General features: G+C 40.6%; 1 protein-coding gene across 8 annotated transcripts in view; it reads left to right on the top strand.

The window, feature by feature from the left end:
* Positions 1-1,068: 1,068 nt before the first annotated feature.
* CDON (cell adhesion associated, oncogene regulated) overlaps positions 1,069-22,662 on the top strand; it is a 102,570-nt gene continuing 80,976 nt past the window's right edge. For 4 of the 8 annotated variants that reach the window (XR_009009236.1, XR_009009235.1, XR_009009234.1 and 1 more), the window contains exon 1: positions 1,069-1,478. The gene's annotated coding sequence lies outside the window, so the exon portion shown is untranslated. Of the gene's footprint in view, positions 1,479-3,195; positions 3,339-4,640; positions 4,839-9,144; positions 9,240-22,662 lie in introns of those variants that run through there. The other 4 variants (XM_057552666.1, XM_057552665.1, XM_007183392.2 and 1 more) reach the window with 4 other exon arrangements.

The following is a 22,662-nucleotide window of genomic DNA, read 5'->3' as shown; positions in this document are numbered from 1 at the left end:
ATCCCACATGCCGCGGAGCAACTAGGCCCGTGAGCCACAACTACTGAGCCTGCGTGTCTGGAGCCTGTGCTCTGCAACAAGAGAGGCCGCGATAGTGAGAGGCCCACGCACCGCGATGAAGAGTGGCCCCCACTTGCCGCAACTAGAGAAAGCCCTCGCACAGAAACGAAGACCCAACACAGCCATAAATAAATTAATTAATTAATTAATAAAAAAAATTAACTGCTAATAATAATTATTATTATTAGTAGTAGTAGTAGTATATAGAAGTCACAGTTCCCAAATGTCCATGCAGTGGCAGGTGCTTTCCACTAAGTATCATATTTATGCTTCACAACAACCTTTTAAACAGAAATTATTTCCCCCTTTTTCTGTTTGAACAACTGAAATTCAGTGAGATCAGATCACTTGGGGCACGTCCAAAGGACGAGTTGGGAAGACTCTGGGGCCAAAGGCCGTGCTGGTTGCACCAGGTGACACTGAGCCTCTCCTAGTCTCTGAGAAGTTTTGTTACCTGCCTGCGTGTATGTGAATGCAGGGCGGGTGTGATGGGAATCAGAGGAAACTGCCTAAGAATCTAAACACTGAAAGTGGGTTAAAAGCGAAGGTACCAAAAGCGGCGGGAAGCTGGAACCATAAAGCAGATACTAGGTACGAGCCAAGAGAATGGACGGACCGGCTGGCTTCGCACACTGCTTAGGTGGAGGGGTGAGGGGCCGGGCCTGGGCGGGGAAACAGGGGAACGTGTAGACCAGTAGTGGACCCGCCCCAAACGCCGCCTCTCCCGGTGAAGTAAAGGTGAGGGGAAAAGGAATGAAGGCATTATGGGAAACTCCGGGAATTGCTAAGGCAGCTCATCCTCACCCAGCCTAAACCAAAGCAGAGACTGACTTCTCCTTTTCTGGGGTAGCTCTCTCGGAGAGCAAGCTGGAGGGGGACTGGGAGAAGGGCCTGCACGGAGCGCCCCCCCTGCACGTTGGTACGGCCCATCCCCCCCTCCAAGCCGCTGATCTGGCAGGCTGCGCGCGCACCCTCCGGCGGGGCGCGGGCCGTCGGGGAGCTGCGGCCTCCGCGGCCGGGTTCCCTCCTCCAGCTCCTCGCGTGCTCCTCGCTGGCCCAGCGCCCGCCGGGTTACGCGCCCGCGCGCCTTGGAGGGGAGGAGCGCGGCCGCGGGGGCGCGCCCCGGTGACTCCGCCCCCCCCACCCCGGGCTCCCCTCCCCTGAGTCCCGGGTGCCCGGCTCGCGCGGCTTGGTGCGAGGAGACTGGGACCCCGCGCCGCCCGCCCCCACGCCCCCGCACCGGCGTGCGAGGCGCCGCGCCCTCCCGCTGCCCTGCCCCGTGCATGGAGGGGCCCGTTCGGATCGCAGCCGCCGCTGCTGCCGTAGCCGCCGCCAGCGCGCGGGGGATGACCTGGGGGTGGCTTTCGGAGCCGGCTGCCGCGCAGGAGGTCTGGGGGCTTAGCCAGCCCTGCTGAGAGGTGCGGGGGTGGGGTCCCACCTAAGGGTGGGCGGGAGGGGTGGCCTGGGGACACCGGGCTTGGGCGCCACGAGGCTTGGGAGCTGGAGGTCCGGGGGCGGGTTGGCCGGAGTGCCCGGGAGGGCGTGGGGGTCCAGGCTGCGTGCGGGGTCTGGGGAGGGCAGCTGACGGATGCGCAGTGGGGAGCGCCTACGTCCCCCGTCCTCGGGAACTCTGAGCCACCTCGTGGGAGGAGGCGGGGTGAGGTGTCAGTGACACGATTAAACCTCTTTGACAATGATCCGCTGGGGCAGGTGAGATGCAGCATACCGGGGAGCACGGGGCGCCGGCACGTTTTCCCAAGGGAGCGGGGTCCCTCGCGTCTCTCAACCTCCATCCCCGCAGAGCGCCCGCGAGAGACAGTGATTTATGTGTAGGGAGAATCAAGAGAAATTTCCTGCGCAATGTATCTTTGCCTTCACAGACTCAGTGACTTCCCAGCCCCAGGGAGCGTATTTTTCCTTCTCCTCTGTATAGCTTTCTGTGGATTGCATTATCATTTGCTAAATACATTAGAGCTCGCTATTTATTTCACTCTGCAGCTTCCAGACCTTTGTTGCATTCTCTCCACATCTAGGAATTTCAGTAATAAATCACCGAGGGGGCTAGAGAGGCTCTCTCGCCTTTCCCTTCATTGTTCTCCCAACCCCACCAAATCAGGTGGAAGGCTCTCCAAAAGGAGCTTTCTCCAGAATGCCTGCCTTTCCCAGTCCGGACTCCAGAGGGTGGCAGGTGCCTTAAGGGCAGGCTGCTTTCCAGTTGAGATCTAGAATTGAGGGAACCTCATTAACAGAACCTCTGTGTCCTGAATCAGACACCTTGAGAAACAGAAGATAGGACTAAAAGGTAACATGAGATTTAGTCTCAGGCCAGTGGCCAGTAAAGATGAAAGAGGCCAGTTCTGATTCCACGCCTCACTGATGCCACAACCCGCAGACTCTCCAGCTGACTTTTGGAATACCTAGTGGGCAGTGTCTGCTAGGAGAGGGTGGGGAAGGGGCTGGAGAATGAAATGGATTTATTCTCAGTATAATTCTAAACGTTCTATTACATTTCATAGCTCATTTTTTTGGGGTAGTCTATTTTAGCTGAAAATGCGGGGGTAGTTCAACTTTTAGGACAAGATGAAAGAAAACTCCAGAAAACTGGAAAATTTAAGTTAGTGCTTAACTAGAAACCATTCTTAGGAACCCAGAGAGGCACCAAATACTGTAGTTTCTGTTTTGCACATGTTGAAATGAACTGCCTCGTATTTGAAGTTACATGAGAAGGATGGAGAAAAACTGTTTCATTTTGTAAAGACGTGCCCTGGGTGTGTGTTTGGCAGTGTGTGGAGCAGACACATTTATATTTCTATAAAAAACACACAAGTGTATATTGTTTAACTTTCATGCAAAAACTCGGATATAGTATTTGGGAAATCTGTCTTCGTTTGAATAGTTCAGTCAACCGGGAAAATCAGTTACTAGAGGTACTGTGCTGTTGTTTGTGTAGTAACTCACTTGCGATGCTTTGATTGATTGCCATGGTTCTCATCAACCTCCTCTTCTGTGGAAAGTACTTAAACAGCTCTGACTCTCAAGCCGGGAAGTACAGAGAACCCTTAGGACTTGGAGCATACTGATCTAGCTTGTGTCGGTTGGCTTCTAAGTCAATGTTACTCCTTGCCTTTTTTGCAGGTGGTTTGACTGTGCATGGGAGGAATTAAGTTCACTTTAAGATAGGACTTCCCCCACCTCTGCCCCCATCTGCAAGGTGTATATAAAGAGGAAGGCTTTACGTTGGATTAAGAACTTCTGCCATAGGGCTGGGCTCTAAAAAGGTCAGGTAAAACCTGTTGACTAGCTCTTGTGCCTTCTTATTTTTCCTCTTTGCCTGTGTGCTTTCATGACTTTCTGGATGATTTCATTTATGGTTTTGTCAAAATGTTAGTTGAAGTAAAATGTGTCTTCTCTAGAAATGTTTCTTATGCAGGCATTTAGACTAAAAATTGATATTGTTTCTAAGTAAAATCCTGGAGAAGTGCTTCAGGAATTAAACATTATTGTAGTGAAATCAGGCTGGAGATAGGAAATTAAAAATAATTAAGTGAAAAATCTGTTATTTTTAACACATCGTTACATTAGCCATTGCCTTGTGATTAACATTTGTACTATGTAGGAGTGCAGATAAGGCAACACGTCGCAAGAGAAGGTGAGCTGTCTAGAGATAGTCTTTCTTTAGATATATGATCTTACTACTTAATAGAAACTAATTAGAAAGGGAATTTGGTTGGTTGCTAAATAGATTGCTCTGAAGGACTTGATTTTACTGTGGTTTTTGATGGGTGCCTTTTTCAAGAAATTTTGTTAACTTGAATTAGAGAATGCTTTATTGTTTTTATTGAATTTTTATATTGTATGTAGACATTTCATTGATTTATAAACATTCCATTTATAAATTTTTGTTGTGTATATGGTACTAACTCATTTTCAAGAGAATGGGGAGGAGGGCTTTACTTGATTCCTTTCAATTGCGATTAAGAGATGGTATATGGAATATACTTAATGTTACTTTAAAAATATTGGATTACAATTAAATGAAAAACTGGTTGTTGGTTTTTTTTGTTTTTTTTGTTTTTGTTTTTTAATCCTTCAAGTTTTCCCTCATTGTTTGTGCTCTTTCCCCCATTGTCAGGCTTAAAACATACAGTATCATTGTCATCTGTCCCCTGAATAATGGTCCTGAGGTGATATTATTAATGTGGCTTTTTAAAATCAAACTAATTATACTTGCCTAAAAGAGCCACATGTGTGTGATTCTAGCTGCCTGGTGCCTTTTGAGAGCCCTGGAGACAAGCTAGTGAATAGAGCTGAAAATTCATTCTGTATTTGATTAAATGGGACAGACTTGCTGCTCCTTAACCCAGCAGGGGCGATGAGATCTCTTGATCCCCGAAGCGGCTCCAAGACCCTGGGAATTCCATTAGCGAGCACCTGAGGAATTTCTGCCCTGCAGTGCCTTTTTTGTATGTGTGTATGTGCGTGTGTGGAAAGGGAGGGGAGCCGAGTGGTGAGGCAGGGGGGAGGGTGGCGGGGGTGGGGTGTGGAGAGAGGCTACATTAGAAGACTCCATATATTAGCAGATCTAAAATCAAGACAGGACTTAACAGCTTATCTTGTAAGAGAAGAGCCCAACCCAAAGGCAGATTGCTGGTCAGGACTTTCTTACAAGCACGACCGTGGTGATGTGTCTTTACCCTGAAGTGCACGCCGCTGTAAGTACAGAAAGTCACTTTTCCGCTTTGCCTCCGAAGCACAAGCATATACACGTTGCAGACTTGGTAAGTTTTTTCTGAATGATCTTTTGATAAATATGTAAAATCGTGTTACAGTTTGGTCTTGCCTGTAAGGGCTGCTTTTATTGTTTTAATAACTTTTCAACCGAGAGCAAAATCAGCCTTTTCTGTGAAGCAAAGTATTTTGCAGAGATGAAATGCTTGTTTGCATAGGCATATTTGAGTTTGCTCTTTTGTTTTTATATGACTTTTCTTGTGTTTTTGTAACATTATTACAGAATTTAAATTCATTTAGGGTCTCTCTCTTTTCTGTTGTCTTTTGAAGAATTCTTTCTGATTGCTAGTATTTTTTAAGGCATCGCTTTGCAGACTTGCCAGCAGCCGTGCGTAAATGAAAATATATCTACCAAAAATATTCTGTAAAATCTTTGGAGCAAGATTTTTGAGAAGCATCAGCATGTCTTCCTCTCCCTGCCCCACCTCCCCTGCCCCTGAATCATTTTTGGATACAGACATTCTTCAGAATATGAGCCCAGTTTGATTCTTGTGTACTTTTCAAGGAAGAGCAGTTCTGAATCTTGGATCGTCTAGTTAATTGATTTTCCTCTTCTGAGAATAGTTAAAAATGAATGTGAATTCCAGTGCTTGTAGTTTTCAACTAGTGCAGAGTGCAGTAGCCTATTTGATGGTTAATTTGATGTATTTTGTTTCTGATTAAAATCATGTTGTGTGTCGCAATTCTCTCCATCCTATTCCCGTGTAGTACTCTACCGAATTCTCCTTACAATACTAAGTGTTTAGAAAATAAAGAAGCCTTTTAGAGAATATTTAATTTTTTTCCCACCTTCATCCTGGGCTTGCCTTCTAGTAGTATGGCCAGATTGAAAGAACTCTGGAATGAATGGGAGTAAACACTAAAGTTAGCATTGGGCCTGTCGTGGTTCACAGTTGTTCAGGCACTTTGCTGTGTGATGTATTTTGATGGCCAGAGATAACAAAAAACTACCCCAAAGCACATTTTGTTCTGCTACGTATCAGTTGGAATGTGAGTCAGGACTTCAGTTCTTGAGAACCAGTGATGTGCTTTTAACCATAGAATTAAGGAACTGTGAAGTTCCTTACATCTTACTTGAGAGGGGGAAAAACACACAGGTTATGTTACTGAACTTAGTTATATTCTGCTTACGTTTTGTTACAAAATTTTTATATTGCCCTAATGTAAACATATAGCTTGCTTTTCAGCTATTCTTGACATAGATTAGCTCATCTCTTTTTATTTGTGTGAGCTGGGGCAGTGATCTTGACCTAAGCCTTGGGTTCCTCATCGCTGAAATGAGTATAATAACCATAGTATCTGTTACCCCTGTTGTGTGGATTACATGAGATACTGAAAATAAAGTGCTTGGCATATTATAAAACCTCTATGAATGCTAGCTGCTGCTATTTTAAGTAACTCCTCCTGTACATGTTAGTCTGTTACTTTGATCCAGAAATGATTTCTTTTGAAGATTAAATAATGAGGAATTCTCTGAAGTTAGTAATAGTGTGGGCACGTGGAACTGCTATAGTTTCAGTACACTACAGTTTTCTTCCTTTTGCAATTGAAACTTAAAAGGCACTTGGAAACAATATGTTGCAATTTTTTTCCTGATTGAGGTATAATAGAAAAATGTACACAAGTGTACAGTTAATGTATACTCAGTGAACAGCCAGATGAAGTGTCATATATGCACGTGTGGTAACCGTTAGCCAGATCAAGATGTAGAACATTTCCTTCATTGTGGAAGGCTCCCTGGTGCCCCTTCCCAGACTAGCCCACCGCCCGCAGCAGATGACAAGCATTTGGACGAGTCTCACCATACGTGAGTTTTGCCTGTTCCCGAACTTTATAAAAATAGCCTCATACGATAAATACTCTTTTATATCTGGTTTCTTGCACTGCTCGTTATGTCCGAGATCCATCTCTGTTACTGTGTACGGTAGGAATGTTTGCTTTTAAAATTGTTCTAGCATCTTTTGCCTGTTTTGAAATTCATAGTAGTTCATTTTGTTGGCACATTGGGTATGTGGTCATTGAGAAAACAAGAAAATAACAACATTTCTTCCTAAATTATTAGAAAATCAGATCCCAGTCACTATCTTAGAAGAATAACCATGACCTTCTTTTTATACATAAAGTTGGGTTGAAGGTAATATAATCACCTTCAGTGACAGTTCTGTAAACTAAATCTTTTGATAACTGCATTCATTTTGTGTGTGTGTGTGTGTGTGTGTTTTTAGAAGCGAAGGGAGGGAGCCCCAAAAGAGAGAAGGACCATCTAAGGTAGCTTATAACCTTCATGCTTAGGATTTAATCGTTAGAATGGTACAGAAGTAACCACTAGCTCAGCAATAAGTGTAATATTCCCTAAGAAGAAAACAAAACAACACAGTGTGTTCTGGAAAAAAAAAAAAAAATCCACCAATAATGGAAGAAAATGGAGCAAGGATGTTGTTATATTACAGGAAAATTTTGAAGAGTGGGACCTTACATTTATATCAGGAAGAAGAATTTTGGCTACTAACTTTCTGAACAGTTGCTGTCAGGCTGTGCTTATATGTTTGGAATTTCTGTTTGTATTGTTGGGGTTCCCTAATGTGGTAAATAAAATTTATTTCACTAAACAATGAAACAAGAATACAAGGTGATATTGATGAATCAGAAGTGTGTTTTTTGTTTTTCATTTTGAAAGGGGCTGCGGTTGAGGTTAATAGCTTGCCATCATCATATTTCTGTTCTTGGAAATGTTGATGAAGGATTTTCTGGATGTTCTGCTTGAACACAAGCCACTTCTCTCGTCGGAGACATTGTCTTTTTCAGCATTTGTAATTTCATTAAATCTTATTATTCATAGCTCCTTGACACAAGGTCATTCTTCACATGCAGCCATGTGTAGGGTGTGTTCCTCTGGACTCCAGAGGCGGCAAGTTGTCCCCTTTTCTCTTAATTCAGAGCACCAGTGACCAAGACTTCAATGGGGGTGGGAGGGGTGAAAGAGTAATATGAGATTCATCTTTTGTTGCAGAGAGGCACTCCAAAGATGCAGGTTTTGTTTCAAAAGAAGGAAGAACTGTTGACAAATAAAGCTGCCTCATGTTTGGAAAATGCTCCTTTGAAGGGGCATGAGCTCCTTATTACTAGATGTGTTGTAGTGGCATTTGCAAAAGATGGTGCGGTAAGAATCTCTTCCTTGGGTGAGAGTTGGGACCACATGACCTCCAAGGGCCTTTGCCTTTTGAGTCCACTAAACAGGCTCTTATGGGGGAGCTGTGCTACTTAACCACCACATACAGTAGTCCCCCCTTATCCCAGGGTTCACTTGCTGCAGTTTCATTCTCCTGAGGTCAACAGCAGTCCAAAAATATGAAACGGAAAGTTCCAGAAAGAAATGATTTATAAGTTTTAAGTTGTGCACTGTTCTCAGTAGTGTAATGAAATCCCATGCCATCCCTCCCGAGATCCCCAAACCCTCAACATTGTTCTGCTCCTGACATCCAGCCATTCACTTCGTCATGGCTCGATGATCCTGCTGACGTATCATCAGAAGGTCAATAGTAGCCTAACGCTACGTCACAATGTCGATGTCACTCACCTCACTTCATCTCATCCGGTGGGTGTTTTGTCATCTCACAGCACAATAAGATATTTTGAGAGAGAGAGACCACATTCATGTAACTTTTATTACAGCATGTTGTTGAAATTGTTTTTTTATTGTTACTCTCTTACTGTGTCTAATTTATAAATTAAACTTTATTATAGATATGTATGTGTTGGAAAAAACATAGTATAAATAAGGTTCAGTACTATCCACAGCTTCAGACATCCACTGGGGGTCTTGGAATGCATCCCCTGTGGATAAGGGGGGGACTACCATACCTAATTTTGGAGGGAGAAAATGTGTAAAAAAAGTTCCAAACGACCACTGGATAACTAAATTTTCTCAAATTTTCCCTAGTTTAAAGTTGAGGAATGCCTCTTCTTGTTGACCCTTTTCACGTTAAATGTAATTTAGTTTATCACTAACAAGTAAATGTCAAATATTCTTTCTTTTTTACTTAAAGAGAGAACAGGGACCTTTCCAATATTCTATCAGTATCAGAAGTGAAACCACTTTACAAGTATAGTATTTGCTACCTTTTTAGGTAGGTACACACCTGAATTTACTTGAAGCCCTTCTGTTGGCCAAGTTATTTATGCACTCCTACAGCAAATTATATGTAAAGTAAAAATTAATAAACGTATCTCTTGTCTCTCTACCTTCTCTCCTCCACCCCAATTTTTCCACACTTGAATTTCAAGAGAGAAATAACTCACGGGGGGAGAAAGGCTGATATGAGTGACTTATCCAAGCAACAAAGCTGTATTCAGGATCTTTTCTGGAGTCCATAGTTATTTACTATAACCAGGTACACATCTTATATCTTTAGATATATGTTAATAATTTATACTAATAATTGCTATTTAGAATGATTGAAGGGAGTATAGAATCCTGAATCACCAAAATAATATTTTGTCTATTTTATGAAGCAGAAAAGTATAATGAGTTTTGTCTGTTTTGTATTGATGTATACCCATACAACCGTCTGAAGCCTCTTGTAACCTCTAAGTGGCTCTCTCTTTTCTCTGTCACCATTACCTTACCCTTCCAACTTCCTTTTCGAATTTTGGGAAGGGGATCAGAGAAGATGAGACAAAATGTGAGACAAAAGAAATATCTTCGTGACTCCTTATTAAACTGCTGCCACCTCACCTCCCTTGTCTCCACTCTTGGTTTTCCCCGCTTCCACTTCATCCATTTTTCTACATTTTGTCAGAGTAATGATCTTCCAAAAACATAAAACTGATCGTGTGACTGCTCTCCTTAACATCAGTTTCTTCAGAGGCCCTGACTCCCTTATTAAAACCCACACAGGCACACAGGGGCACACAGGGGTCTTTACCTACCTGGTGCTTCTGCCATCCTCCACCTACCTTGCATTCCTTGACTATACCTTGCTTTTTCTCTTGCAGGCTGGGAACATGTCTCTCGTGGTGCTGATGTTGTGTCATCATTTTGTGTGTGTCTGTCTCATCCTTATCTTAATCCCTAAGGAGAGACAATGTGATTTTCCCTTGTATGTATCCCCTCTCACCCCTTTCCTTGCACTATGCCTAACGAATACTAAACCCAAATGTCCCGAACGTATGAGTCCTAAAGCAGTGCTTCTCAAACTTTAATGTGCATTTGAATTTCTTGGGGCGGGGTGGGGGGGATGTTAAAATGCAGATTTTGATTTCGTAGGTTGTGGGTGAATCCCAAGATTCTCCCTTTCAAACAAGATTCCAACTCATGTTGATGACACTGGGTGGACCACACTGAATAGTGAGATGCTAAACTGTCATCTCTAGACCCATGAATGATTTCAACACACAATTCTGCTCTTATAAAGCAGAAACTAACACACCATTGTAAAGCAATTATACTCCAATAAAGATGTTAAAGAAAAAATCCAGTGAAATCAGTGACTCTGCATGTCAAGTTCAGGCATATCACAGCTTCAAGTAATGAAGGTTAAAAAAGCTTTAGATAAAAAAATAGTTAAATATTGAAGATACTAGGACATCTATTGTCACATTATTACTGGAATGCTGGCCAAACATCTTACATATTTAAAATGCATATTTTCATTCTGTGCTACATTAGTTTGTGCCCAGAGAGCTGATGTCATGTTTTGTCTGTTTTTTAAATATGCAGTATTAGAGAAGTTTTCCTGGATATCTAGGTATTAAAAAGTACATTCTGCCTTCTGTCTCTTGCCAGGGAAATTTCTGACAGTTATTGGCTTTTTAGGTATCAGAATAACAGTAATTAGTATTTTCTATTTTACTATCATTTGAAGTCTGTTTAGTGAGTAATTGTACACACTGCCTGATTGGAGGTGAAATTGGCAAGGGGGATGAATGTCTAATGGATAAAATACTACTTTTATCAGGCCGTGAAATTACTGTAGTGACATCAGAATTTGGCAGCCTCTTTTATTACAATAAAAAGAAAAATAGCATCCTAAGCTAAGGATAAGATTTTTCTTGCCCATTTATTTTGGCTTATTTTCATGGTTTTGGCCTCAGGGCGTGTGTGCAGCAAAATAGCACAGTGAATAACAGGCAATAAGAAGGAGTGAACATAGTTTCAGCTGGAACAGATGTACTGTTTAATCACTCATCTCTATTTCAGTAGACTTCCTCCCAGATTGGTGAATATGAGGTTGTGAGAGTGGGTATGAGGAATCCCCATCTATGAAGTGGAGTTAAGCTTCATTATTTGGGTTGGTGTTACATAGCTTGCAATATACTGAAAACGTTTGTTAATTGGCTGTTAAAATGGTCATGTGAGGGGGAATGTCTAAATGTGATTATGAATGGGGTTGTACAATTTTGTAGGAAAGGTGCTATTTATTCTTCTTTATAAACACCAGTAAAGTAACATCGTTTGATTTAAACTAGTGTTTCCTTCTGGCCTGTTCACTCCTGTTGTGAAATTAGGCTAATAAGGCTTTTAGATATTGCTGTGATTTAATGACAACTCATGCACCAGGATTTCAATTTGGTTTCCATGCATCTGAGCAGTTGTTCCAGTAGATCTTGGGACTGCTAAATCCTGAGAAGATATTTTTATGATTCTTAATAGATTATTAAAACTCCTGAGTAGAACCACACTGGTCTTACCATTGTGTTGTGCCCATAATTTACCTTTTGGGTTCTTCTTACTGTGATCACTTTTTAAAACAAGGCCATTTTATTGTTTCTTCCATTAAGTCTTGGATGTTCTTCCAAAATGAAATTTTAAGATTTGTTCTACAGTAAGGAGGATTATAGTACTGATGGGTTAAAGTAGCTTTTAAACCTAATTCTGCATATTTACTTCAACTGAAGAACATATTTTCAAGTCATATTATGATCTGATTAGAATTGGTTCTGATCGCTAAATCGTTTCTTTTGATTTCTATTTATTGACTATCAGGCACACTTCCTTTACTATGGTTGAGTCCTTTTTGAGATTAAAACAAATACAAAAAGACCAAACTTCTACCCTGAGTTCCTAATTCCAAGCTCTAGTCATTAAGTTATTCATGTTTTGACTGTAGACCTATATAAGCTCTTTCATATAATTTTCATCATACATTTTAGAGCTAAAGATTTTCTTTTAACCCCATGGCTAACTAAAGCCAATTTTGAGTCATTCTAAGTTGGGTTGTTAACTGTGGTCTCCTGTTAGGTTAGGAAATGAAATTGTCATTATTTGTCATTTCTTTTGTGTTTAAGGATGCATTTTAAAAGAGCTATTGTCACAGTGGTTAGGTCTTAAAATAATTACACATTTGTCACTGTGACAGCAGCCGCGGTGGGGTTTTTAATCATACAGTACAGCTTGTGCAGAGATTTGATATTTTTTGCAGCATCAAATAAATTTTAGCTCAGGGATTTGACTAGATACATCTTAATAATGTTAATAAGAGTCTTATATCTAACTCCCAAAGTGGGTTTCTAAATGTGAGCCTAGGAAGTCCAGGCTATATCCCACCCCACAGGAAAATAACAGTAGAAATTGTTTTAAAGAAAAATTGTCAGTGTTTTACTTCTTTTGGGATTTCTCTTCCAGATAGGTAGATTATTAGGAAAAAGATAAGGAAACGATTGGCCTTGTAGAACGAAGACTTTAACCCTTGATCAGATTCATGTTTTCTCAGCTGGGTGTTGTACACATACACAGAATACTTAATTAGTTGTGATTGTAGATGTCAGCTGGTCATGGAATCAAATTAACAGGCACCACATATTAAACTCCCGAGGCCTTCAACGACTAAGAATGAGAGACTTGAGTTTTGAGTTTTTCATTTGTGCAATTAAGAATTTTTTCTCCCTTCATGTTGGAATGTGAGTTTTCTGGAAAAAGAATCCCTTCACTTGACATTTCCTAGGCAAACAGAGTCCCCACTCGCTTGTAAAAGTCCTTTCTAATTTACTGAGAAATACTAGCATCTTTTGTGCCTGATTCACCTAGAGGGACTGTACTACAGGTGTACTTGGGCAATTTAACGATAAATAATATGGTGACAAAGGAGTGAAGTATTGCTTAGGCAAAGCAGGGCCCTTGTCTGTTTGAGTGCCCTGCAGACTTATCAGAATGATGCTTCCAGAGGATTGGGAAAGGAAAGACTGTCCTGTCTGGCATTGCATGCACAGACAGGCACAGAAGGAACCAGGACCCTCCCCATGCTCACTCGGCTCCTAGCTGAGGAGTTGCTAGTTCAGTTACAACTCCTGTCTTGTGGTTCTTTTTATTCCATATATGAAATAGTTTTCTCCTATCCTTTATTTCTTTTTTAATTTTATTTATTTATTTATTTTTATTTTTGGCTGCGTTGGGTCTTCGTTGCTGCGCGTGGGCTTTCTCTAGTTGCGGCGAGTGGGGGCTACTCTTCGTTGCAGTGGGTGCTCATTGTGGTGGCTTCTCTTGTCGCGGAGCAAAGGATCTAGGTGCGCAGGCTTCAGTAGTTGCAGCACGCGGGCTCAGTAGTTGTGGCTCACGGGCTTAGTTACTCTGCAGCATGTGGGATCCTCCCGGACCAGGGCACGAACCCGTGTCCCCTGCATTGGCAGGCGGATTCCCAACCACTGCGCCACCAGGGAAGCCCTCCTATCCTTTATTTCTAATTGTCATCATTTCTTAAATAATATTATAGAGTCCTTTGTACTTTGCAGAGTGTTTTACAAGTTTTTTTTTTCTGTTTACAATAATGTATGAAATGGTAAAATTTTCATGAGAATGGAAATCATGAAGACAATAATGATCGAGCATTGGTTTCACGTACAAGAGTTTTAATGTAGTTCAAAGTTGGGTGATCTTTAAAATATCTCTGCCTAATATTTGAAACTATAGTCTTTCTTTTTAAGCTTTTTTTAAAGTATCTATTTATTTAATGGCTGCATTGGTTCTTAGTTGCAGCACGCGGGATCTTTCGTTGAGGCGCACTGGTTCTTCGTTGCAGTGTGAGGGCTTCTCTCTAGTTGTGGCGTGCGGGCTTAGTTGCCCCGTGGCATGTGGGATCTTAGTTCCCTGACCAGCTATTGAACTGGTGTCCCCTGCATTGCAAGATGGATTCTTAACACTGGACCACCAGGGAAGTCCCTTTCTTTTTAAAGCTTAAGTTATAATTGCACATTCTTAAATTCTAAGGTTTTTGGTTTTGGCCACATCGCGTGGCTTGTGGGATCTTAGTTCTACCACTAGGGATAGAACCCAGGTCCAGAACAGTGAAAGCACCGAGTCCTAACCGCTGGACCACCAGGGAATTCCCTGTTTTGTTTTGTTTTGTTTTTGTCTTTGACATTTGTAAACCACAAACTCTGCATTCTAGATTCTATTGACCTAATGGAAAATATTGAGATAGTGAAGTGAATTTTGCCCAAGGTAAAATTGACTCCCAGATGTCTTGTATTTTTAAACTCTTTCCTCTTTAAAGAGGTCTTTTCATTTTTTTTTTTTTTCCTAGCCACAGGGATCCTTGCTTTCTAACACATATCTTTAAGGCTGGTACTTGATACTTAGAAATTCTTTAACAGTGTATTCCAGCTGAAAGTGAAGTTTGAAAGCCCTTTCGAATTGTATGACAGTAAGGAAAATAGCAAAGGGGGCTTTTTAGAAGTAAATCTCATTTTACATTTGTGTCTTTGCTCGTGGAATAAATATAAAATCAAATTGAACGCACTTTCTCTTAACATTTGTTCCACGGTGCCCCTGTGTCCAAAGCGTGACAGATGATGTCAACACTTAACCTGACTTTCTTGGGTATGTTAGAAAATGAATACAAGCTTTGCAACTTTAAGTGATTCCTCTAGTATCGCTTTTGTCAATCGTTAGCTATTTCTTTTTCATTTTGTATCATTGTATCATATTGGCTACAACAAATGTTAGTGCTACAGCATTTAAAGATAGCTCATGTGTTCTTTCAGTGTAGATCAAAATACTCATTAGCTGTTTAATGAGATAGTTTAAGAGTAGTTTTGATGACCAGATTGAGAAGGAAAGAAAGAAAAATAATATTCTTAAAGGCAAATCTTGCCCCTCCTCTTGGGCCGGAGTGAAGGCTGAGTTGTAAGAGTGCAGAGTCCAGCGCCCAGTAAGAGGTGTGAGGCTGTTTATTTTCACTCTGGAGATGTATATACTACAGAAGGAAAACTCTGGCCTTGCTTAACCTAAGCAAGTCATTACTTATCTACGATCTGGCAAGCAATTTGATTAAGGTTGACACAGCTCATATAATATCAGAGCCAGGCTCTCTTGATGATTGATGAGGCTTGTCTGTAAGTTTTTTTTTTTTTTTGAAAGGAGAAAAACAGAACAAGAATGAATACTGTTCAGATCTCTAATTGCCACGTATAAGCCAAGTCTATAATGTAGTTTTATCTGTAGTGGTTAATATGTATTAATTTGTATGCTATTTTTAATGTTATAATTAAATGGCTTTAAAATAATATTTTTAGGTCAGCAGGTTAATTTAGCTTCTACAGGATTAAATTCTTGAAATTTTAGAGATCTTGCTTCGTATCATAACATCTTTCTTATGGTTTTCTTTGATGTTATATATTCTTTTTTTAAAAATTTATTTTAAATTTATTTATTTTTTTGGCTGCGTCGGGTCTTAGTTGCGGCTCGTGGGATCTTTGTTGCGGCGTGCAGGCTTCTATCTAGTTGAGGCATGCGGGCTCAGTAGTTGTGGCCTGCAGGCTTAGTTGCCCTGTGGCATGTGGGATCTTTGTTCCCTGACCAGGGATCGAACCCGCGTCCCCTGTGGAATTCTTAACCACTGGACCTCCAGGGAGGTCCCGGATGTTATATATTCTTTAGTCTAGTGGAATTTTTAACCTGTAAGGAATTTTCCTCTTTATTTTCTAATGAAATTGAGTTATTTGCAAATCTTTGGCTTTAACCTAAGGCATTTCAACCCCCTGCTTTCTCACTATACAATCATGATTTGGACCCTTGTAATAGCATATCATTGAGTGTTGCTGCTGACCTTTGCTACATTATTTGTTCCTTATCTCATTCTCATTACCAACAGATAGATTCTTGTGTGTGACTGGAATGTGCCAGGTGTTCTTGGCAACACTTTAAATCATTAGTCTACATATAGTCCTGCGTCCAACCAAAGAAGATCATTTCTTGTTTTTTTATCATTCATACGCTACTTAGTATAAATGGGTATAGGACCAGAAGAACTCTCTCCGCCTTATTTTAAGTAAATTGAGCATAAGGAATTTCCAGATTAGTGAAACGATTGAGTTGAGAATGAATTCGTTTTCTGTAAATGGATTTTCTTTTTTCTTTTTTTAAACTTTATTTATTTATTTATCTATGGCTATGTTGGGTCTTTGTTTCTGTGCGAGGGCTTTCTCCAGCTGCGGCAAGCGGGGGCCACTCTCCATCGCGGTGCGCGGGCCCCTTACCGTCGCGGCCTCCCCCGTTGCGGAGCACAGGCTCCAGACGCGCAGGCCCAGCAGCCGTGGCCCACTGGCCCAGCCGCTCCGCGGCACGTGGGATCCTCCCAGACCAGGGCCCGAACCCGTGTCCCCCGCATTGGCAGGCAGACTCTCAACCACTGCGCCACCAGGGAAGCCCTGTAAATGGATTTTCTTAACCTGGGAGTTTTCAGGCTGTGGATCATACAGGTTTAGACTGGGGTAAACTCTGGAGTCGGAGTGCCTGGCGTCAAAGCCAGACTCCACCGTCTTCTAGTGACATAGCCTCTGTGTGCCTTAGTTTCCTCATCTGTATAATGGGAATGGCACCTCATTAGGCTCTGGGATCACCTCAGTGAGTCCTCACAGAGTGATTGGCACTTGGTAGGTGCTTCTTGAATGTAAGCGATTGCTGTTGCTGCTTCCATGGCTGTTAGGTCAGCGACAGTGACAAAATATTATTGCGATGTAGCTGAATTAGACACTGTCAAATGTAAGATGAGTAGGGATTAAACTCTGTGGGGCTCTAAGTGTGGGAATAAGCTAAAATTGATTATATGTTGTTGTTCTTGAGTTGGTTAGGACTTGGCTCCCATCACAGAGACTGGTTAGGTTAGGTGACTAATGTAATAGCTGATGGGGGAACCTTTGGATGAATTCCCATATCCCCAAACAGCTGAACACCATCTTAACTTTCTCACCCTAAATTTCAATTTTGTTTCTTTGAGATCTCCCCTTTCTCCTTCTCATCTCCCTAGACTCAATAGAAACATACTTTAGTACCAGGAAAATAAAATTTATTTTTAGGTATGAGATGTACTTCATACCTAGACTTACTGACATAAGTTTGCTTTTCTTCTTAAAAGCAAGGGATGTCTATTATTGGAACCCTTTGATAACTCTTCTTGATAATTTTCCACCAAAAGTACAAATGTTGCTATCTGTGGGAAATCCCAGTGCTTTCTAGAACTTTGATGTATATGTACTTAAATAATGAGTTTGACTCTTACGTCTGTTCTTCCAGTTTTCCTATTTTTTCTTGGGCTTAGGTATGATCAGAGCAGATAAACACTTAACTGGGATTGGTAGCCTTGAAGACCACCAATAAAGTACCATTCCCACGTTATTTCAAAAGAAGAAAAAGAATAGATATCGGATCATCAGATGCCAGTCTTTGACTTGGAGAAAGGCCAGTTCTGCATACTGCCAGCTCCACCCCAGCCGCCCCCGGTGTGTTTCTCGCTGGCCAGGATAAGCCCTCAAGTGACTGTTGAAGATTGAGATTTAGCAGTGGAGGGGGATCCAAAGAACTGGAGCCAGGAGTTGTTGAGTCAGAACATGACAGGTGGGGCTGCATGCACCCCTTTCCAGCTGACTGTTGGCTCTTTGTCCTGCAGTTCCTTTCTGTCATCAGCAGTGACAGTAATAATGCTTCAGGAAGGAGATGTTTGTCTTACTTTGTTGTTGTTGTTGTTGTTTTAAATATTTTTTAAGGAAAGTTTTGAGAATTCATCTGTTTCTTCTACCCTACAGGTTGGCCTCATTATTGTATTTTTATCACTGGAATCTGGGTTTTCAGCACAGTAAGTTTTGTAGCAATCATGAGCGTGTTTGCAGGAGAAAACATTGTACCGCAACTCTAAAATGCACAGATTTTTAAGATATTCCATCTGGGGCCTATAAAGTAGAGAATAAAGCTTGGTTGAATTGCATTTATGAGTTTTCTTAAAGTAGTGGCCTTGGTGGCTATGGAATTGGGTAGCATTTACAAGATTCTTTTAAACTTTTTGATTTTGGGGAATGTGAATCTAGTATTTGAAACTATAATTCTTGTCCTGTCACACCCATTCTCAGTTGAGATTTGCAAAGATGTGTGTGATCAAGGAAATAGCTTTGCGTTTGATTAGTTAACATAATGTCTTAACCGAGATGATAATGTCCTATATTTTGCTAAAAAGGGGTAAACACTAAAACTTGAATAATGTGTGACTTCTTCAAAGGGAAAAATTCTCATAAACCCCAATGTTGATGAAATAATTTTATTATGAATCTCATTTAATTATGTACAAATAAACTAGATGCAAACTTCTTATAAAACTAAATTTGCAAATTGTGACAAAACCAATATAATTCAGAAATGTTAAATCTTAAAAAATTGATTTTTATGTTGTCAGTATTGAGTTTAATAGTAGGAAGATATTTTTGCTTATTTCATATTTCACGTGTCTGTTTGATTTGATTCTTTTTTTTTAAACATCTTTATTGGAGTATAATTGCTTTACATTGTTGTGTTAGTTTCTGCTGTATAGCAAAGTGAATCAGCTATACGTACACATATATCCCCATATCCCCTCCCTCTTGCGTCTCCCTCCCACCCTCCCTATCCCACCCCTCTAGGTGGTCACAAAGCACCGAGCTGGTCTCCCTATGCTATGCGGCTGCTTCCCACTAGCTATCTATTTTACATTTGGTAGTGTATATATGTCAATGCTGCTCTCTCACTTTGTCCCAGCTTACCCTTCCCCCTCCCGGTGTCCTCAAGTCCATTCTCTACGTCTGTGTCTTTACTCCTGTCCTGCCCCTAGGTTCTTCAGAACCTTTTTTTTGTTTTAGATTCCATATATATGTGTTAGCATACGGTATTTGTTTTTCTCTTTCTGACTTACTTCACTCTGTATGACAGACTCTAGGTCCATCCACCTCACTACAAATAACTCAATTTCGTTTCTTTTTATGCCTGAGTAATATTCCATGGTATATATGTGCCACATCTTCTTTATCCATTCATCTGTCGATGGACTTTTAGGTTGCTTCCATGTCTTGGCTATTGTAACTAGTGCTGCAATGAACGTTGTGGTACATGACTCTTTTTGAATTATGGTTTTCTCAGGGTATATGCCCAGTAGTGGGATTGCTGGGTCATATGGTAGTTCCATTTTTAGTTTTTTAGGAACCCCCATACTGTTCTCCATAGTGGCTGTATCAATTTACATTCCCACCAACAGTGCAAGAGGGTTCCCTTTTCTTCACACCCTGTCCAGCATTTATTGTTTGTAGATTTTTTGATGATGGCCATTCTGACCGGTGTGAGGTGATACCTCATTGTGGTTTTGATTTGTATTTCTCTAATGGTTAGTGATGTTGAGCATCCTTTCATGTGTTTGTTGGCAATCTGTATATCTTCTTTGGAGAAATGTCTATTTAGGTCTTCTGACCATTTTTGGATTGGGTTTTTTGTTTTTTTGATATTGAGCTGCATGAGCTGCTTGTATATTTTGGAGATTAATCCTTTGTCAGTTGCTTCGTTTGCAAATATTTTCTCCCATTCTGGTGGTTGTCTTTTCATCTTGTTTATGGTTTCCTTTGCTGTGCAAAAGCTTTTAAGTTTCATTAGGTCCCATTTGTTTATTTTTGTTTTTATTTCCATTTCCCTAGAAGGTGGGTCAAAAAGGATCTTGCTGTGATTTATGTCATAGAGTATTCTGCCTGTGTTTTCCTCTAAGAGTTTTATAGTGTCTGGCCTTACATTTAGGTCTTTAGTCCATTTTTTTAAAATTAATTTATTTTATTTATTTATTCTGGCTGTGTTGGGTCTTCATTGCTATGTGCGGCCTTTCTCTAACTGGGGCGAGCAGGGGCTACTCTTGGTTGTGGTGTGTGGGCTTCTCATTGTGGTGGCTTCTTTGGTTGTGGAGCATGGGCTCTAGGTGTGCAGGCTACAGTAGTTGTGGCTTGCGGGCTCTAGAGCACAGGTTCAGTAGTTGTGGTGCATGGGCTTAGTTGCTCCGAGGCATGTGGGATCTTCCTGGACCAGGGCTCGAACCCGTGTCCCCTGCATTGGCAGGCAGATTCTTAACCACTGCACCACCAGGGGAGCCCTCTTTAATCATTTATGAGTTTATTTTTGTGTATGGTGTTAGGGAGTGTTCTAATTTCATTCTTTTACATGTAGCTGTCCAGTTTTCCCAGCACCACTTATTGAAGAGGCTGTCTTTTCTCCATTGTATACTCTTGCTCTCTTTATCAAAGATAAGGTGACCATATGTGCATGGGTTTATCTCTGGGCTTTCTGTCCTGTTCCATTGATCTATATTTCTGTATGCCAGTACCATACTGTCTTGATTACTGTAGCTTTGTAGTATAGTCTGAAGTCTGGGAGCCTGACTCCTCCAGCTCCGTTTTTCTTTCTCAAGATTGCTTTGGCTATTCGGGGTCTTTTGTGTTTCCATACAAATTGTAAAATTTTTTGTTCCAGTTCTTTGAAAAATGCCATTGGTAGTTTGATAGGGATTGCATTGAATCTGTAGATTGCTTTGGGTAGTATCATTTTCACAATGTTGAGTCTTCCAATCCAAGAACACAGTATATCTCTCCATCTGTTGGTATCATATTTAATTTCTTTCATTAGCGTTTTATAGTTTTCTGCATACAGGTCTTTTGTCTCCTTAGGTAGGTTTATTCCTAGGTATTTTATTCTTTTTGTTGCAATGGTAAATGGGAGTGTTTCCTTAGTTTCTCTTTCAGATTTTTCATCATTAGTGTATAGGAATGCAAGAGATTTCTGTGCATTAATTTTGTATCCTGCTACTTTACCAAATTCATTGATTAGCTGTAGTAGTTTTCTGGTAGCATATTTAGGATTCTCTGTTTAATATCATGTCATCTGCAAACAGTGACAGTTTTACTTCTTCTTTTCCAATATGGATTCCTTTTATTTCCTTTTCTTCTCTTATTGCTGTGGCTAAAACTTCCAAACCTATGTGGAATAATAGTGGTCAGAGTGGACAACCTTGTCTTGTTCCTGATCTTAGAGGAAATGGTTTCAGTTTTTCACCATTGAGAACGATGTTGGCTGTGGGTTTGTCATATATGGCCTTTATTATTTTGAGGTAAGTTCCCTCTATGCCTACTTTTTGGACATTTTTTACTATAAATGGGTATTGAATTTTGTCGAAGGATTTTTCTGCATCTATTGAGACGATCATATGGTTTTTCCCCCTCAATTTGTTAATATGGTATATCACATTGATTGATTTGCGTATATTGAAGAATCCTTGCATTCCTGGGGTAAACCCCACTTGATCATGGTGTATGATCCTTTTAATGTGCTGTTGGATTCTGTTTGCTAGTATTTTGTTGAGGATTTTTGCATCTATGTTCATCAGTGATATTGGCCAGTAGTTTTCTCTCTTTGTGACGTCTTTGTCTGGTTTTGGTATCAGGGTGATGGTGGCCTCGTAGAATGAGTTGGGGAGTGTTCCTCCCTCTGCAATATTTTGGAAGAGTTTGAGAAGGATAGGTGTTAGCTCTTCTCTAAATGTTTAATAGAATTCACCTGTGAAGCCATCTGGTCCTGGGCTTTTGTTTGTTGGAAGATTTTTAATCACACTTTCAATTTCAGTGCTTGTGATTTGTCTGTTTATATTTTCTATTTCTTCCTGGTTCAGTCTCAGAAGTTTGTGCTTTTCTAAGAATTTGTCCATCTCTTCCAGGTTGTCCATTTTATTGGCATATAGTCACTTGTAGTAATCTCTCATGATCCTTTGTATTTCTGCAGTATCAGTTGTTACTTCTCCTTTTTCATTTCTAATTCTGTCGATTTGAGTCTTCTCCCTTTTTTTCTTGATGAGTCTGGCTAATGGTTGATCAATTTTGTTTATCTTCTCAAAGAACCAGCTTTTAGTTTTATTGATCTTTGCTATCATTTCCTTCATTTCTTTTTCATTTATCTCTGATCTGATCTTTATGATTTCTTTCCTTCTGCTAACTTTGGGGTGTTTTTGTTCTTCTTTCTCTAATTGCTTTAGGTGTAAGATTAGGTTGTTTATTTGAGATTTTTCTTGTTTCTTGAGGTGGGATCGTATTGCTATAAACTTCCCTCTTAGAACTGCTTTTGCTGCATCCCATAGGTTTTGGGTGTTTGTTTCTTCATTGTCATTTGTATCTAGGTGTTTTTTGATTTCCTCTTTGATTTCTTCAGTGATCTCTTGGTTAGTTAGTAGTGTATTGCTTAGCATCCATGTGTTTGTATTTTTTACAGTTTTTCTCCTGTAATTGATATCTCATCTCATAGCATTGTGGTTGGAAAAGATACATGATATGATTTCAATTTTCTTAAATTTACCAAGGCTTGATTTGTGACTCAAGATATGATCTATCCTGGAGAATGTTCCATGAGCACTTGGGAAGAAAGTGTATTCTGTTGTGTTTGGATGGAATGTCCTATAAATATCAATTAAGTCCATCTTGTTTAATGTGTCATTTAAAGCTTGTGTTTCCTTATTTATTTTCATTTTGGATGATCTGTCCATTGGTGAAAGTGGGGTGTTG

The sequence above is a fragment of the Balaenoptera acutorostrata genome, chromosome 9 (genome assembly GCF_949987535.1).
Source record: "Balaenoptera acutorostrata chromosome 9, mBalAcu1.1, whole genome shotgun sequence".
Lineage (NCBI taxonomy): Eukaryota > Metazoa > Chordata > Mammalia > Artiodactyla > Balaenopteridae > Balaenoptera > Balaenoptera acutorostrata.
The sequence above is the reverse complement of the archived record's forward strand: the minus strand, read 5'-3'. Positions and strand labels throughout refer to the sequence as shown.